This window comes from Tursiops truncatus, chromosome 12 (genome assembly GCF_011762595.2).
Source record: "Tursiops truncatus isolate mTurTru1 chromosome 12, mTurTru1.mat.Y, whole genome shotgun sequence".
Lineage (NCBI taxonomy): Eukaryota > Metazoa > Chordata > Mammalia > Artiodactyla > Delphinidae > Tursiops > Tursiops truncatus.
Genome location: NC_047045.1, coordinates 79,040,666 through 79,049,404, shown reverse-complemented (window position 1 = coordinate 79,049,404; position 8,739 = coordinate 79,040,666). Strand labels below are relative to the sequence as shown.

At 38.6% G+C, this 8,739-nt stretch overlaps 1 long non-coding RNA gene across 1 annotated transcript in view; it reads right to left on the bottom strand.

Annotated features, from left to right (window-relative positions):
• LOC117314519 (uncharacterized) overlaps window positions 1–8,739 on the bottom strand; it is a 37,239-nt gene that overhangs the window by 27,064 nt on the left and 1,436 nt on the right. The window contains exon 2 of the long non-coding RNA XR_004529311.2: window positions 8,577–8,693. This is a non-coding gene — a long non-coding RNA (uncharacterized lncRNA). The remainder of the gene's footprint in view (window positions 1–8,576; window positions 8,694–8,739) is intronic.

Sequence of the window (8,739 nt, the reverse complement as noted above, 5' to 3'; positions counted from 1 at the left end):
CTGAAAAAGAAAGGCCAAAAATCCAATAAAATCATGGTTTGCAGAGGTTCAGCATTGGACTTACTGAATAGCCTTGGGGGGTAATGGTTTCTCTACTTTGAGACCAAAGGCGTTCATTCTTGTCACCCTTTGCTGTGTTATTTAGTGTTTTCCACTCCATGACCACTATGTGAACCCTGGTGACCTGTTAACTGTAATTCCAAAATAGGTATTCTATATAGGGGAAAAGGTAGCTTTGGGGGCATCTTGAAATGTTTTCATAAATACATATAAAAAAACATGTTATTAGGCAATCGGAAGTAGTGGCTAAAACAGGGGCAAAACTGATGCGCCCCTTATGCATATAGTTGCATACGCAAACTGTAATTAGGTTCCCCAAACACTTGACTGTGCAGAGTGGATGTCTCCCTCTGCACACCCCAATTAGGCAGGAGGCGCTGAGTAGGGCCGGAGAGTAACCTACTCACTATAGTCTTGGTGTGGGGAGAAGTGAACCTCTGTGCAGCTAACACTGTACTTTGCTTTTAACGTGCAGAACTAGGCTTGCAGACGCTATTGATTATACTTAGGAGAGAGGTTAATGATATGTTGCGAGTGTACGCACGATATTTCATCCCTATTCAGGTTTTAAACAGCATCCTCCTCCAAATATTCTACTCTAAAGGTTGCAAGCTATAAAGTGAAACAGATGGTCCAGTTTTATACTTCTTTTCCTTTAGAATTTCTTATGCAGCTCAAGGACTTCCGTCTTCTGGGATCTCAAATTATATTTCAGCCCATTATATGTATTCAGTTTTGATACTGAGATGGTACGTAAGAATTATTCAAAATCCACATGGCCGCAGCCTTTTCTGCTTCTTAGTGTGCCATGTGCTGTTCATTTTAATTGAAAATATTCTAAAAGCAAGATTGATGTGTTTTCTATCCCCCTAAAATAGAAACAGGTTCTGGGCTCATAATTGAGCACTCATAAGCCCCCTTTCCTTATTAACATGCCCTCTCTAATTTGTGCCTCTGTTTGCACAATATAAATGGCCTTTAACAGCCCTTCATTCATACAATGGTCTCACTAACCCAAAGAAAATTAGTAGCAGGCAAAAGCCTATTTTTACTGACACAGAGACAAAAATGCTAATTACCTTAAAATATTCTCAAGTGTATATCTTTGGCATCCTTCCAGGCAAGGCTCAAAAGTTTTTTTTTTTTCCCCTGTTATTTACCAGTTATAGGGGAAGTTGTTTTTGTTTTACATTCAGGCTTACACATAAGTAAATTTATATTTATAACTTGAAATCTTTTATTTCGGGTCCACAGTACTGGCAATAGTTGAGGTATTTGGTGGCTTTCTACTTACTTGTGGGTACACTTGAGAGCATTGACTATTTGTGATTAATATGTTTTTGCTACTCTTGTTAAGGTACTTAGGGACATTTGCAGAAAAAAATACCTAAAATTTTGGGTTTATTTTATTTAAACATATTAATTACCATAAAATTTTAATGTTTCCTCAGAATATCTTTTAATTTTTCTCTGATAATTAAATTTGTTTGTCTAAGTTTATACTCTGAAGCACTCCTTCCTTTCAAAAATGGTTTTAAAACTGAAACCTCTGATGTGCAAAACAAGTAATAAAGAAATAAAATTCAATTCGACTTACTAGTAAATTATGATACCAGGTATGCTGATGCTATTTCTACAAAGATGATGAGCTTTTTATCATATATATTAGAAATACTTATTAAGGATATATTATTTTCAGAGTATTTTGCTAGGCCTGGTTTGTGGGGAAAAAAAGTACAGAAGGTGAAAGTGCTCATCTTCTTGAGAGAGTTTAAAAATCAAGTTTGGAGAAACTGTCCATTGATGGATGAATAGATAAAGAAAGTGTGTATGTATACATACAAAAGAATATTACTCAGCCATATAAAGGAAATCTTGCCATTTGTGACAACACGGATGGACCTTGAGGGCATTATGCTAAGTGAAATAAGTCAGAGAAAGACAAATACCATATGATCTCACTTATATGTGGAATCTAAAAAAAAAAAAAGCTCATTCATATGAACAACAGGTTGGTGGTGGCCAGAGGCTGGGGGTGGGAGGCGGTAAAATGAAGGAGGTCAAAAACTACAAACTTTCACTTATAAGTAAGTCCTGGGGATGTAATGTACAGTATGGCGGCTATAGTTAATAATACTGTAGTGCATATTTGAAAGTTGCTAAAAGAGTAAATCTTAAAAGTTCTCATCACAAGAAAAAAGATTTTTCTAACTATGTATGGCAACAGGTGTTAACTAGACTTACTGTGGTGACCATTTTGCAATATATACAAATATCGAATCATTATGTTGTACATCTGAAACTAAAATGATGTTACATGTCAATTACACCTCAATTTAAAAATTGAAAGGGCTTCCCTGGTGGCACAGTGGTTGAGAGTCCGCCTGCCGATGCGGGGGACACGGGTTTGTGCCCTGGTCCCGGAGGATCCCACATGCCGCGGAGCGGCTGGGCCCGTGAGCCATGGCCGCTGAGCCTGCGCGTCCGGAGCCTGTGCTCTGCAACGGGAGAGGCCACGCAGTGAGAGGCCCGCGTACCGCGAAAAAAAAAAAAAAAAAAAAAAGAAAAATAAACAAGTTTGGTGAAAAAAATGCATTCACACAAAAAGTTAAATAGCAGTATAGAAGTTTAGTAACAGTGGAAGATAGCAGAATACAAGAGCCACAAGTGAGTGTAAGATGAAGTGGTAATTAATGGTAACAAAACAAGTGGTATCCAACTCAATAGTAAGCCAATCAACCTAGTTTTTAAAAATGGGCAAAAGATTTGAATAGACATTTCAACAAGGAAGATGTACTAATGTCTAATAAGCACACAGAAAGATGATCAACATCATTAGTAATTAGGGAAATGCAAATCCAAACTGCAATGAGATATCACTACACACCCACTAGGATGATTATAATAAAAAAGAAGACAATATAAAGTGCTGACAAGGATGTGGAGAACCTGAAACCCCCATACATTGCTGATGGAAAAATAAAATGATATAGACACTTTAGATAACAGATTGGCATTTTCCTAACAAGTTAAGTACAAACTTACCAGGAAATACAACAATTCACTCGTATAAATCCACTCAGGAGAAATGAAAACATATGTCCAAAGGTATATATGTGAATGTTCATAGTGTTATTTTCCATAATAGCCCCAAACTTGAAACAACCCAAATGTCTGTCAGCTGATGAATGGATAAATAAAATGTGGTATACCCATACAATGGAATTCTACTCAGCAATTAAAAGGAGCCAAGTACTGATACATATTACAACATGGATGAATCTCAAAAACATATGCTAAATGAAAGAAGCCAGTTGGAAAAGACTATATTTGTATGACTCCATTTATATAAAATATCCAGAAAAGGCAAATTTACAGAGACAGTAAGCACACCAATGATTTCTTGGGGCTGGGAGTTAGAAAAGGGATTAACTGCTAATGGGCAGGAGGGAACATTTTGGGGTCATGGAAATGTTCTAAAACTGGGTTCTAGTGATGGCTGCACAACTGCATCCATTGACTAAAATTCAGTAAGCTGTATACTTACAGTGAGTGGGTTCTACGGTATGTAAATTATACTTCAGTAAAGCTGTTAAAGGAAAACCCAGTAAGTGTCATATGTTTTTATAGGAGTGGGTCGAAGTGGTCATCTGAACTTTTTATCTTTACTTCAGTGCTGACATGTAATTCAAATATGTATCTGTATCAACAGATGTGAATAATTCTTCACAGTTTGCAACGTCCCTAGCAGTTTTCAAATTTATTTGCTTTTCACACTAATCCTGTGAGAGAGGGTGCGTAAGTATTGAATCATAGACAACAAGCACTTTTCTTTTTCCTTTTAGCTTTGCTCTGAGGAAACTTTAAATACTGAATAGAGCATATGATTTAAAAATCAAGGCCGACCTGGATAATGTAATCTGAATAAACTAGATAACACACATTATCATTGCCTCAAGTACCCCAGATGCTTTTGAAAAGACAAGAATCTTCCATTTACCAAACTATTCTAAACAACAAGTAAGCCCCCAGCTGGAGACTCATTATGGATCGCCTTCGATAGACCTGGCTGAACAACCTCACCTACAGACCTGACCCCTTGTCCGGCTGCCCCACTGAAGCCTACGGTAGTTGTTCACTCTAAAGCATTTGCATTTATAAATACTGAAATGCATGTAATATAATTGTATATACAATTGGGCACACAATAGCTAACATTACAGCAGCTAATATTCACTGGCAGAAGCAAAGCTGCCAAAAAACAAGAATGGAACCTAGTGTATTTATTTGGTTCATAGCAAATCTGTCTCTACTATTTCTCTTGAAAGCTCAAAAGGAACTTAAACAATTCCAACTTAGCCTGAAGCAGAAAATGCCATGTTTAAAGAAATGTGACTTCTAAATAAAGTGTCCAATTATGTAATTTGAAAATGTAGGTGGCATATGCACAAATACCCCTAGACTAGTTACAAACCACACGAACCTCACTTATTTTGATAGTACGTACACAAGGCAGGTCAAAAATCACAGACTTTCTCATCTAGCCCCAAAGTTCATGCTCTGGGTTTATGAGAAGGTCAGCCTCTGGATCGATCTTTCCCCACTTCCTGCTCAAGGAGTTAGGTGTGAAAGGAGCTCTCAGTGGCGGAAAAGGACCAGACTCTTCCAAACCAAAGTTTCAGCCTTCCACCCTCAGCCTCAGATTTGCTAATCTGTCTCCGTAACATGCTTATGCAACCTCTGCTTTCCAAGGAAGGCATGAATGCTTTGTGTATGTTAGTATGCTTTGTCTCCCTATACGACCTCCTGAAATCCTTTTGCAGGAGACGTGTGTTGCTTAAGGATATTTCCACAATCTTCGATCTAACACAAGCTGTGTTTCTTGACTGTGACTGAATGTGAACCAGACTGGATTAGTCTAAACAAATGTAGAAATATTCAACTGATTTCAGTCAACAGTTAATTCTGATATTTTCAAATTGTAAAAGTTCCATATTAATTTATATAATGCAGCTCATAGAGTAGTTAAAAAAACATGTGACTCAAGGGCAAGAGGATCGTGTCTGGATCTGGAATTTACCCTTGTAACCATGGTGAGGTCTCTCAACTTCGAGGACCTCAGTCCTCTCAACTGAAAAAAAAAAAAATAGAATCTTGGGGTGAAATAGTCTCTAAAGTCCTAATCATAATTTGACAATCATTTCTTGAGATGTTACTGTTATTCTATAAAATAGAAATATTTATCTAAATAATGTCATGGAGGTCATATATATTTTGCCCTAACATATCCTCTGACCTTTTCTGTACTGCTAGGATAAAAAAAAAAAAAGTAAGAATTTGAAAATCATAGACACAGAATCCAATTGCACTATCATAAAATGTCACAAAAGTTGCAGCCTGAGAGCAAGAATGATAAATACAGGAGCCAGATATTAATTGAGTGAGATTTCACAAACACATATACAGACATAGACACACATACATACAGCTGCAAGGAAGAGGTATGTCATCTCCAACAGTGCCCTTTATTTTTTTCTTTTTTATAAGTCTACTTATATTGCACTGGCGTTCGCACTTCCCTAGAGCTCCAGTGTTCCTCAAAGGTGCTTCTATGGCCCTTGAAAAGGTTAAAATTATTAAAACCTGTTTCTCCACTGCCTGCCCCCCAACACTCTGTTTTCATCTGTTTTATTTATTTGGCTTCTATTTAATATATACATATATATATATTTTTTCAAAGAGTCCTTGGGTAAATGCAGTCTGAAAAACCACTGCATTACATAATGTAAAAGATTTTGCTTAAATGCTGTACTTTTTAAAAGTGTTTCATTATTATATATATTACTTAAAGTATAAATCATCCTACAAGTTGTTCCAGCAGAGACAAAGGTTAGAAAATAATTTCCTAAGGAAAGACTATAAATGACATGTTATATTTAATTTGAGAGTCCCTGTACAAGTCATCAAGTACTTTAATAACTATACAAATATTAATATTTGATATGAGGGATCTCCCAAGTTACAGCATAATCATAACTCTGGATTGATAGGGAGCTAAATGGGCAAAGCCTGTTTAGACAGTTGTAAGAGAAGGCAAAGTGTTTAATGAAACAAGTTTGATAGTCTTACCATCAAAAAACTGATTGATGGGCTTCCCTGGTGGCGCAGTGGTTGAGAGTCCACCTGCCGATGCAGGGACACGGGTTCGTGCCCCAGTCCGGGAAGATCCCACATGCCGCAGAGCGGCTGGGCCCGTGAGCCATGGCCGCTGAGCTTGCGCGTCCGGAGCCTGTGCTCCGCAACGGGAGAGGCCACAACAGTGAGAGGCCCGCGTACCGCCATAAAAACAAAAAACAAAAAACAAACTGATTGATATTTGGTATAATTTAACTTTTTTTTTTTTTTTTTTTTTTGCAGGCGGACTCTCAACCACTGCACCACCAGGAAAGCCCTGGTATAATTTAATCTTTGCCAAAAAGAATTTTGAGAAAAGGAACAATCAGTAACTTAGGTTAATCCTCCATACTTCCCCTTCGGTCTAATTCATCTACCTTTTACTCCATAAATGGTCCTTTGGTCTGCTGGTTATAACAAGCTCTTTTTTGCACCATGATTTAAATGATTAGTAGTTGGTTTTTAATTTTATTTAAGGACATGTGTCAATGTTGATTTGTAAATGTGTAAGTAAAAGACTACCCCACTTTGAAAATCGTTAACTTTCTAAATTGATTCAAAGAACGTAACAAAAGAGTAAAAACAAAAAAATAATCTTTGGGTCATTTTCTCTATGACTTTGAATCTATTTACTGCATAGTTAGGTTCTATGTTACTGAGAGCCTGTATGAAATAAAGGAAAAGTTATTCTAGCCAAAGGGTTTTCTCATTTCAGTTCCTCAAAAGTCTGTATTTTCCCCATAATAGATTTAGATTCCTCTGTAAAATACTTTGGGGACCACGGAGATAAAGGGCTATAAAAATGACCACTACATTGGAATAAAGTAGAAAGGGGTCCTTCTTCTCCATGCAGAACACCCTCTAGTAAATAACCAGAGGTAGAGAAGCAGCTGGTATCACCGTGAAGATCACTGGAGAATGTCCTGGAGGACCCTGAGGAATGGAATCACTTCTCAGCTTTTTTCAAACCCCATGGAGCTGACAGCATGATATTCTTACCAATTTGGGGTTGTAGCTCTTTTGGGTCTGACTTCCAGTAGGTTTAGATCAAAGTACAAAGCAGAGTGAAAAAGATTTCCTTTATCTTTGATAAGGAGTTCATTTTCTCTTTTTGTTTTCTTCCTGCAAGAGAGCCTCTGTTTTTCTAAGTTCCACTCTATTCGAAAGGAAGGCATTTGTAAGATCAGCAAGCTCATTCGTGGGGGGCTGATCCTTCCACAGTTCCCACTCCCACCTACTTTTGTCAGTTGTTTTTGTTGGGAACCAGATTTGAGCGGGTCAGATCTTCCAGAACAGGATTTTGGCGTGATTGAGGGGGCATACTAGGGGCTTGGAATGGAGCCACCTTATGCCACATTCCTTCTGCTGCTCTAAGTTCCCGTCCTGTCTCAACATACATACATGTCTCAGGCTCTCTGAGTTTTCCCTGAGGAAACAGCACAACCTGGAAAATTATAGCAAATGGCATCTCTGCAGGCTTGGATTCAAAAAGCACGTTAGTCGCTGCAGCAGGAGGAGATTTGCAGGTACACATGCTCAGAGAAGAAACAGGAATTGCTGACTACCCCGACACTATAATTTTTAAAAGAGCGTTAGAATCAACTATTTTGCTGGAAATGTAAAAACATTAGACAGCGAGGACAAAATATGATTCCACATAAAGATAAGGGAAACAGAACAGTGACAATTAATTGCTTCCTTTAGGATCAACTTAGATTTGTACAGAATGTTCATTTTGACTGTATTATATCATTTTAACCCTCAGAACTCGAGTCAAGTTGGTGGCAGAGCTCTGAAGCATTACTTCTCTTTGAATATTAGCAAACTAGGCTTCTAAAGATGATGGGGGAGAAGGTAAAGGGGGTGGAGGGCGTGAAGAGATGTACTGAGCCTGCAGCCCAGAATTCAGTGACCCCTTTCCTCTCTCTTGTGTCCGCCACGACTTCACCACGTAGCGATGGCGCCCAGCTCGCAGGATCGCTCCGGAAAGACTCTGGCATATGCCACAGAAGAGGAGAAAGTTCCACAAACAACCCCCAGATCCCTCCGCCCAGGTCTCGTTACACCTGGTTTCTCAAGAGCGTATTGCTTAGCCAACCTTAATAATCCCAGAGGAACGCCAAGGCAGGAGGGTGGATTCCAAACTACCTTTGCCCTAATTTATTGAGGGCTTTAAAAGGAGAAAATAAAACTTTGAACTCAACTCATCTGAAGCTTTATGATTCAGGTGTGCTACTTGCCTTCAGGGGCACCAAAGATCACTGAAGTTGAAGTCACAAAAAAATTCTGTGAGCTGCAGAACAGAAAAGCGTGTCCAGACCCGACCCAGCTGGTTCTCGTACCATATTAACTTGGCAGCAGGAGCAGAAGTCCCCGGCTCTGCCTCCATCCTCTTCTGATGGATAGGATTTCCTCTGCTTACAGCCCTTTAATCCTCCTCCTCGCCAGCCATCCAGAGTCTAGAAAAAAGTGACCATGGTGGGGACGGGAGAAGAAAGACAAGGA